We start from the raw sequence: 10,980 nt of genomic DNA on the forward strand, positions 1-10,980 counted from the left end.
TCCTAAACTTACTACTTTTGGTATTCACAGAAAGCATTTAGTAGGAGTAAAGTTAGTATTTTGTCTTAAATTAGTATTTTGTCTTAAGTTAGGATTTTGCGTTAAGTTGGATTTTGTCTTAAATTAGGATTTTGTCTTAAATTAGGATTTTGTCTTTAGGATTGTGTCTTAAGTTTTGGTTTTAAGACAAAATCCTAATTTAAGACTAAATCCTAACTTAAGACAAAATACTAACTTAATCCTAACTTAGGGGCCGATTAGGATTGCGGTGAATCCGCATCCTCCGGGCCGGCGGAAGCCACCGCCGGCCCGGAGGATGCGGATTCACCGCCGCGGTGCCTTCAAAGACCCCCCCACCACATTAGGATGGCTGGGGCGTCAGCGGAGGACGGGAAGACCGTACGCCGCTTTTCAGCCGCGGTCGCATTCCGACCGTGGCGGAAAAGCTCTTATATGGTGGCGGTGTCTATCAGACACCGCCAGCCATATTAGGATGGGGCAGAAAACATGCTTTTCCATGGCAGCTTTTCCGCCGTGGAAAAGCATGTGGTCCTTCGTGTTTGGGGGCCCGTTGCGAGCCCCCAGGGTGTTGGGGGTGTTGTAAATAAACAGCGATTATGTTAAGCATTCACTGAAGACATGCTATTGTGTCTTACTTCAGTTTTCCCTGCTCGTATTTTTAATACGGCCGGATTCCATTTTGTTTTCAGGCGTCGATCTTGTATGCTACATGGCGCCATGTGCCCACCACAAGGCAAGTCTTACCTCACTGGTTGTCCCCCTGAAGTTTGCCCAGCAACAGGCTATAAATAACTCCTTTTACGTCTAGCGCATGCCCAGTAAGAGTAACATCTGTTTCTGCTTAATGAAGATTGGAATGTGCATTCGGTGGGCTTCAAGAACCGTTAACTCCACCCATGTATCGATCATGTTCAAGAAATGTCCATATATGGTTGTAAATCATGTTTTGAGCTTTACCCGCCCACTTATGAGCCCCTTCTTTGTGTATAAAAGGGGACCGCATGTCCGAGTTCTTTGTGCTACCTTGTACAATACTGTAGAGTGTTGTGTGGGCTGTAGTACCAGCTTTAAAGGTTTATTAAACTATGTTTTTGTATTTCCAGTTTCCGTGTCAATTTCTTACGTAGTCTGAGGACTTTGTGTACAGAAGGGCGAACCCTTTTCACTCGTAGGTCTTGCTGAGGCCTGTACTCATCAATTGGCGCCCGTCACGTGGGGCTCATCGGTGACTCGGATGCTCGAAGGATTGGTCGTGACGAAGGATTGGAACCTTGCCGGGGACGTGATCACTGCCAGCGGCGCCTTTTAGTCCTGGCATCCCGAGGTATTCTTCCTTCCCTTCCGATCTGACCATCTGGGTGGCGCTGGTCATCGACTGAGACCTCTTCTGTCGGTTTGCCGCATAGTGGCCGTTTGGGCGAATTCGGAACTTGGCAGTTGGAATCTGGACGCTCTTGATTGGTAAGAATCGTTGTGCGATACTTGCTCCGAGCCTTTGATAGTCTTGCTTGGCAAGGCAGTTTTATACGCTTGCCCCGACTAAATTGTTTGTTTGTTTGGAGTGACTAGTCATATTATTCATTTGGTAAACTTATATATGTGTTGCAACCCATATAGGCAGGCAATGTGGAGATATTTCTCCTGATCTGTGAATTTGAGCGATACAACATTTTAAGTGCCATTTAATTATAATATTGCATATTCTGCATTATTTTTAGACATGCCTGTTTTTAGCGCACTCCGTAAATGGTGCTGTTGCTTTGGAAATGACCGGTTGGTACTTGAAGAATCACAGCCAGCTCCCCCAGAAGGGACCCCGAATAGGGATATGTATGTCAAATTTGGTCTTTCCCCCATAATGTACAGCACATTGTGGCGGAAATTCACCAAGAAAGATCCTGAGTTGCGATGGCCTATGTATGAATCGTTTGATTTGAAGAAAATTGAGTATGTGGAGCAGTGTATGCATAAGCGACGAGTGAGACAAAACATGTTTGAATGTATACGAATGTGGGTGAAAGAGGAGCGAGAGCGTGAGAAGCGTGAGCAAGCCCTGATTGAGAAAGCGCAGCGAAAGAGTGAGCCTGAGAAAGCGCATGAGGAGAAAAAGCGTGAAGCAAAGGAATTAGAAGAGAAGCAGGAGAAAGAACGTCGGTTGCAAATATCTAGCCAGTATCCTGTTCGACAGCCTCTTTATCCTGTCCTTAATAAATCGGATGATGATTTTTCATTATTAGATCGCTCTCCGCCCCCGTACATTGGTCCGTCTGCCCCGAGAGGAGGAGATCAAGATTCTAGACTGCCCGGACAGAAGGTGGATACACGGTCTATGTTATCGACTGAGCGTATGGCTGATCTCAGTAAGATTGCTTATCGGATCACCAAAGATACTATTCCCCTTGCCGATCTATTTAAAGAGCTTGAGGCATGGCAAGATAGGGAGAAACTATATTTTGCTGATTTTGTTTCTAATGAAGTAGTGTCAGCTTTTCGGAAATATTTCGATGTTCTTGAACCAGCTGATGTGATAGCTGATGCAAAGGAACTGCGTAAAGGTCTTCTTCTTCCTTCTCAGGTGCCCGATGCGATTCGACGGCTATTTGCGTTACTGGATGAGACGTGTCGGCTACGGGACGAAGTGCGGAAAAGGAAAGACGGCGACGAGACCACGAATCCGAGTGGCGGCGGGAAGCAGTCATCCATCTTTTATTCAGATAAGATCGATGCAGTGCATGCTAAACCAATGTGGGAGGCGGCGCCTTTGTATTTTCCCCCTAAAGGAGCGGAAAAGGAAAGACGGCGACTAGACCACGAATCCGAGTGGCGGCGGGAAGCAGTCATCCATCTTTTATTCAGATAAGAAAGATGCAGTGCATGCTAAACCAATGTGGGAGGCGGCGCCTTTGTATGTTCCCCCTAAAGGAGCCGGTACTAGTTCTGATAGAGGGTCAGCGGATGCTCAAGGGTATTTTATCTATAATTGGGTTTATACTCCTTGGAATAGGGCAGATGTTATGGCACTAAAGGCAGCATTACCTGATCCACGAAAGAATCCCGCTGCCTTTTACGAGGAGGTTGAGGGGGCCCTGAATTCCTGTACTATGACCTTGGCCGATATTGATTTATTTTTCAGGCTTATATTACCCCCTGATATGTGGAGATCTATACGAAGGATAGATGACCTTCAGTCATTTAAATTTAAATGGGCGGATCTTGAGGATGAGGATAGAGAGAGGAAACCTGCGCAGAAACCACCCCAGTCGATTTTAGATCTGCCTGCTATTATCCTGGCTAAATTAAAAACGCTCATTCCCCCTAAAAAGATTGATTGGACTATTTTAGCGTCATGTAAACAGAAAGTAGATGAATCGGTTTCAGATTTCTTTACGCGATTTGAGGAAACATTTCATGATTTTAGCGGTCAGTCACTTACGGATGACACAGGTCGACATCTCTTTGTTGATAATTATGTTTCGAATTTATTACCAAGTGTAGCAGCTCGATTAAAAGCTCCTGGACGACTTCGACTCCAGCAGCCCTCCTGATGATGGCTCTGTATTACGAGCGTCAGGAGTTAGAAGCGAAGGGTACTGAGGAGAAGAAATCTAAAGATCTAAAAACTAAGGCTATGTTAGCACAAGTGTATGGACCGCCTCGTAGAGGTAATGAAAGGGGTGGTTGGAATTTCTCCAGTTCCCCTTCGGGCCGTACTGATTTGGCCCGGGATCAATGTGCTTATTGCAGGCAGAAAGGCCATTGGGCGAACGAGTGTCCGTTATTACGTGCACAGGGGCAGGAGCGCGGGCAGGGATCCATGAGGGGTAGAGGAGGTTTTTCAGGCCCTAAAGGCAATACGAATGATCGAGCTAGGTTTGAGTCTAATATGCGACCCCGAGATGGGTCCAATGTTTTTGATCGACGAAATCAGTACCAAATGTCTGATTATGCACCTCCTGAACAGAATGACTCACAGTATGCATAGGATTGCGTAGGATGGGGTAAGGAACCAGTTGAAGTGCCAGTAGAACAGAGGGGTCCTTATGTTACAGCACATGTTTTGGGTTCTACTGATCGGTTCCTGGTTGATACAGGAACTACCTGTAGCGCTTTGTCTAAAAAATTAGTTCAGAGGGCTCCCCTGTCTGGCCCAACAATTACGTCAATGGGGTTCGATGGAACGCCTTCTGTTAGCCCACTATCACAACCACTTGCACTTTATGTAGATCAGTTTTCTGCACCATACCCATTTCTACTCTCTCCAAACACGCCTGATAATATTGTGGGCCTAGATATGCTCAAGCACTTTCGGGCCACGATACGGTGCTCCCCTGAGGGAGTACGTGTTATCCTGAATGATAATTATCCAACAATGGAGAGGGTGTACATGATTACCGTAGAGGCTGCACTGGCCTCTTTGCCTAAATCTTTGTGGGCCACATCCGATACTGACTTGGGACAGATGATCATCCCTCCGGTGCACATGAGTGTAAAGGAGGGAGCTGTGCTGCCACGCCTGCCTCAATATCTGATATCACAGGAGGGGGAGGAGGCACTCATTCAGATAGTGCAGGACCGTATTAAAGTGGGGGTGGTTGAAGAAGTTCCATACAACGTGTGCAACAGTACTATACTACCGATTTTGAAGAAAGACACTGACACCAGGATTTATCGATTTATTATCGATTTGAGGGAGGTCAACAAGATAGTGATACCTCAATACCCAGTGGTTTCAGATATTACGACACTCCTTACTCGGGTCCCGCCAACTGCGACAACGTTCTCGGTTATAGACTTGAAGAACGCTTTCTTTTCGATCCCTATTCATCCTGACAGCCGATATCTTTTCGGCTTCACGTTGAATAATAGATCGTACAGATTTTGTAGAGTTCCCCAAGGCTATACTGAGAGCCCTAGCTTTTATAGTCAGGCATCGAAACGACAGTTGGATTCTTTTGTTTTACCTGAAGGTGTGGCGCTCATACAATATGTCGATGACATCTTGTTGGCGGCTGACACCCCTGAACAATGTGAGGAGTGTACATTGTCTTTACTTACCTTTCTTGCATCCCACAACCACAAAGTATCGAAAAAGAAATTGCAATATTATAGACCAAAGGTAACCTACTTAGGTCATCTTTTGTCTAAGGAGGGACGTGCACTTACAACAGATCGTATTCAAGCTATTTTAGACACACCAGCACCCTCCACGCAGAAAGAAGTTCGAGCCTCTTTGGGTCTCACCTCCTTCTGTAGACAGTGGATATTAGGGTTTTCATACATAGTTAAACCACTGTTAGGCCTTTTGACAAAGGATACCTCAGTCCCCCTTCCATGGACAGATGAATGTGAGCATGCTTTTCAACAATTACATCAGGCCCTTTGTTCAGCACCAGTGTTAGGCACCCCCGATTACACAAAGCCCTTTACATTGTATGTGCATGAGAGAGATGGATATGCGTTATCAGTGTTAGTGCAGATGCACGGCGATAAGCAGCGCCCTTGTGCATACTTTTCGGCAGTACTTGATCCTGTTGCCCGAGCATTGCCTGGGTGTTTTCGCTCAGTTGCGGCGACAGCTGTGTCAATACGTCAAAGTGAAGGGATAGTCTAATCTCATAAGCTGTTGGTGTTGGCCCCCCATGCTGTTGATGCCCTTTTGAATCAAACAAAGACGCAGCATTTAACCAGTGCTCGTCTGACAGGATACGAGCTGACGCTGTTGGCTCCTCATGTTACATTGAAGAGATGTGCAACATTAAATCCAGCTACGTTGTTGCCCTTCCCAACGACTCAGCCCGAGGCACAAGAGACACATGACTGTGTCTTTGTGACTGAGGAACAGACAAAGGGTTGTATCGACTTACAGGATACGTCCTTTACAGATGTGGATGGAGAGCTGTGGGTGGATGGGTCCTGCTTAAAGTTACCAGATGGAACCACCTACGCAGCATATGCAATCACTACACTGCACATGATAGTGGAGACAGCACGCATACTGCAGAAATCAGCTCAGGCAGCAGAACTGATAGTGTTGACACAAGCATGTGAGCTTAGTGCAGGATTATGTGTGAATGTCTACACAGACAGCAGCTATGCTTTCGGAGTAGTGAATGATTTTGGCCTGCTCTGGAAGGAAAGGGGCTTTTTGACATCACATGGAACACAGATAATGTATGGAGAATTAGTACAAAATCTCTTGACTGCACTAACGTACCCTAAAAGCATAGCTATAGTGAAATGTAGTGCACGCAAGAAAGTGACAGACAAAGTAGGACAAGGAAATGCCTTCGTAGATCGAGTTGCACGTGAAACTGCTATGCAGCCTGGCTCCACTTCAATGTATGTCGTGAAGTCGCAAGCTGAGCGGTGGCACGATGCTAGGGAAAAGGTACTAGAGATGCAAAAGAGTGCTACTGAGAAAGAACGAGACCAATTGTCTAAAGATGGAGAATTGGACGATGAGGGCTGTCGGAGGAATAAGCAGATGGATAGGTGGAAGTTACCTACAGCCTTCGTACAACCTATGGTTCAGATGGCACATGGGCTAGCACATGTTGGGGCAATTGTGAAATTGCTTACGCAAGTTTGGGAGCATCCAGAAATTGCTAGCACGGCTAAGAGAGTAGTACAGACCTGCATGATTTGCCTTAAATATAATCCAGGAAAAGGGACACGAACTCCAGCAGGAGGATTTGCAACACCCACTGCACCTTTTGAAGTACTGCAAATGGATTACATTCAGCTGGAACGCTGCAATAATCTAAAGTATGTCCTGGTTGTGGTTTGTGCATTCAGTAAATGGATCGAAGCATTCTCTACTAAGGACAATACTGCAATGACTACTGCTAAGGTGCTCTTGAAGGAATTCTTTCCTCGTTTCGGTGTTTGCAGATTGTTGTGGAGTGACAACGGGCCGCATTTTGTGGCAGACGTTATTAAGTATGTCCTAAAGGGATTAGGCATCGTACAAAAGTTCCATGCAGTGTTCCACCCTCAATCAGCAGGGTTGGTGGAGAAGTACAATGGCACACTTAAGTTGAAAATTGCGAAAATACAGGCTTCTACTTCTCTGACTTGGCCAGATGCTTTGCCTTTGGTATTATTGTCTATCAGATCAGTACCACATTCTCGGACAGGCTTAACGCCTTATGAAATTGTTTTCGGGCGCCCCATGAATATATGGGGGGTACCCAAACCAAGTTCAGTGTACGATGTACCTTGTGTTTTAATGAATGACTATTTGGCACAATTAACTGACAGCTTGGTTTCCATTCATCAACAGGTTCGAGAAGCACTCCCTGATCGGTCCACAGGAGAAGGTCATAATCTCCGGCCTGGTGATTTTGTCCTCGTGAAGTCCTTTGAGAGGTCGAGTAATCTGGAGCCGAGATGGTGTGGCCCTGAACAAGTCCTTTTGGCAACAAGAACAGCAGTGTTGATAACCAATCACAGAAACTGGATTCACTCCATCCACTGTCGAAAGGTGTAACCTGACCTGGTGGAACCTGCTTTATTGACCGACCATCGAGATATCCTGACTACGGAGAGAGACCGTGCTGTGGTACCTGACAATTCTGAGGAGTTCTTCCCGGACCAGACAACCCCTGCATCGAGAAGATACAATCTACGACCAAGGAAAGCATCTGCAATTGTATGAGAAGTTGTCATAACGGTCCCTAGGTTAGTGAAACGGAGAGCCAATGAGGCAAGGGGGGATCAGCCATGCATTAGAGTAGTGACACCCGTCTTGGCCCGATGGTGAAGAAAACAACGGCTACCTACGGGGTTAGAGTTCTGACAACACTTTAGTTTCAGGAAGGTACTGTGTACATTTGCTCAAATGGATAAGAGGAAGATTTTTGGTTCTGTAGGGTTCATTATCGTTATAGCAGTCATTGCTACAGTCATGTGGTTTGTTGAGGAAAAGGCTCCTGCCCGTGAACTATATGTTGTTTCCACTCCAGTCCCTGATGAGCACTTTTTCTATACACTCCCATATCAAGATTTGAAACATCGACAGTCATATTTGAATAACACTTTCATTCAGATGTTGCATCATACCCACATTGCTACAAATGCCACAGACTGCTGGATATGTGGGATGATGCCAGCGCACCAAAAGAAGGGGGGACACCTTTCATACCTCTTCCCTTTTCTCATAATGGCTCTTGCAGAGCATGGTACACTTAGCTTTTTGCTACGAGAAAACCTACAGTAGGGCGACTACTTTTTAGACTGAAGAAAAAATGCCATCAGGATAAAGATGGCTATCCACAAGCCAACAGAACTATATGGGAGTGGGAAGAGTATCGACCGGCAATGAATCGACACCTTATATCTATACGAACACTAGAGACACTGTTGGGCAAGAGAAGTTTGTGATTTCAGTGGCCCAAGCACAAGCTGATTTATGTGTACAAAGTGTAGGCCATATTCCTGAAGGTGTTAGTGGTTGTATTGTTGTGTTGAACATTGATGGCCTGAATAACAGTACTTTCCTTGCTTCACATAACACCTATTTTGTATGCGGGAATAAGGGCTATTATCGATTACCAGCTGGATGGTCTGGGGTATGTTATGTATCGTTTTTAGTGCCACCGGTATTCTTGGCACCTGCATCATATCATAAAGACTTGAAATTATTGAGTAATGTAACTGTAAATAGATTCAAGCGAACTTTATCTGTAGATGATGTTGATCAGACGCACACTAGTCTGCAACAATATATAGATTTCAATTTAGGATTATTTTTCATTGTGGGAGCTGCTCTGAATAGTAGAAAGATACAACGATTAACAAGAGTAGTGGAAGCTGTCACCAATCAAACTGCTGTGGCTCTTGGAAACCTTAGTCAAGAGCTACAAATTACCAGGATTGTTGCTTTGCAGAACCGGATGGTTCTCGATGTTATGTTAGCAGATAGATGGGGAGCTTGTAGAATTATTGGAAGCAGCTGTTGTGTTTTTATACCTGATCATACTCCTTCTGTGTATAAAGCCATTAACAAATTACACAAAATTGCAGCTGATATACACCAAGAAAATGGATCTTGGACTTTAATCTTTACATGTGGTTGGAAGGTTCTCACTGGGCTATGCATAATTGTTGCCATATTATTCACCTGTTGCGTGTGTATTCAATGTAGTCCAATGATAATGCTCTCTATGTGTCTCATTTTGTGTGCCTAATAAACAAGCTGTTGCGGATGCTGCCCATAAGAAAACTATAACTAGAGAGATAGCGGATATGATGAGCATCGATATAAACGATGAGTATTTAGATTATCCAAGAAACCGAATGTCTTCAGCAAATGCTGAAAGGGTCGTCTGTTGTAAATAAAACAGCAATTATGTTAAGCATTCACTGAAGACATGCTATTGTGTCTTACTTCACTTTTCCCTGCTCGTATTTTTAATACGGCCGGACTCCATTTTGTTTTCAGGCGTCCATCTTGTATGCTACATGGCGCCATGTGCCCGCCACGAGGCAAGTCCTACCTCACTGCTTGTTCCCCATTGAAGTTTGCCCAGCAATAGGCTATAAATAACTCCTTGTGCATCTAGCGCATGTCCAGTAAGAGTAACATCTGTTTCTGCTTAAAGTAGGCTTCAAGAACCGTTAACTCCACCCATGTATCGATCATGTTCAAGAAATGTCCATATATGGTTGTAAATCATGTTTTGAGCTGTAACCGCCCCCTTATGAGCCCCTTCTTTGTGTATGAAAGGGGCCCGCATGTCCGAGTTCTTTGTGCTACCTTGTACAATACTGTAGAGTGTTGTGTGGGCTGTAGTACCACCTTTAAAGGTTTGTTAAACTATGTTTTTGTATTTCCAGTTTCCGTGCCAATTTCTTACGTAGTCTGAGGACTCTGTGTACAGAAGGGCGAACCCTTTTCACTCACAGGTCTTGCTGAGGCCTGTACTCATCAGGGGGTGCACATGGGGGTTACCTATGGTACCCCCCTTCTTTGGCATGCACAGGGTGGCAGGCACCACGCGGTGCCTGCCAAGTTGTGCATGCCAAGGCTACACATGCATATTTTACATTGCGGCGGGTGCTGCTTAAAGCAATGTAAATGTAAAATATACGGGATTTGACCGCCAGGGTGGTGGTCACATCCTAATTCGCACGGAGGGAAGGCCGCTGCCCCTGCGGATGGTCCCTCCACCTCGGGGGTGGCGGACGGACGCTGTTCCGTCTGCCATCCTAATAGGCCCCTTAATCCTGACTTTGGCAAAGGCCCTGAGGTTCAAACTCGTCAGTCATTAAATCCTTTTGCTTTCCAAACATCCTGAGTGCGGGTTTTTCTTATGTTCGTGCAACGTGAGGACTTCTTTAAATTGTAAAACTGGTCCAGCGCCCTCCTGCCTGCACCAACCCGATCTGGGATTATTTGTGCCAAAATTACCTTGCCCAGAATACTGGGGACCTTTGGTGACTGGGCACTGTGGATGCCGAGGCAAAAGCAGTGAGGTTTGTTGAGGCATAACATATTTATATCAACCGGTCTCCACTGACCCCGTTATGTGTGTCTTTCACACAGCTCCATTTGGTGCTGCTGATTCACATTGACATTTTAAACATTTTCCATCATTACTAAGTTGTAAAGATTGAATTACTATTTCTGCTATGGGACAATGTATACAAGGTTTATTTGCAGTCTAAACTGGAACACAGATGAAATGTATGAACTCAGGCATTCGTATGGCCATTCAAAAGGATTGTGGGCCCTGTAGTCCTGTTGAGTGAAGCAGTAATTACCCGGATGCTGGCATTTATGTTGGACATACACATACTTATGTGCAAGTAGAGCTCTGTGGTGAGTACAATAATACTATCACTTTGTTACTTTCCTGTGTTTTTTTCATCAAAGACGCACTTGGGTGTTATGTCAAATTGGTGTCCCGCTGTCATGTAGAAAATTATGTCTCTTTTTATATGTGCAAAAAGTACATG

Source organism: Lissotriton vulgaris, unplaced genomic scaffold (assembly GCF_964263255.1).
Source record: "Lissotriton vulgaris unplaced genomic scaffold, aLisVul1.2 SCAFFOLD_424, whole genome shotgun sequence".
NCBI lineage: Eukaryota > Metazoa > Chordata > Amphibia > Caudata > Salamandridae > Lissotriton > Lissotriton vulgaris.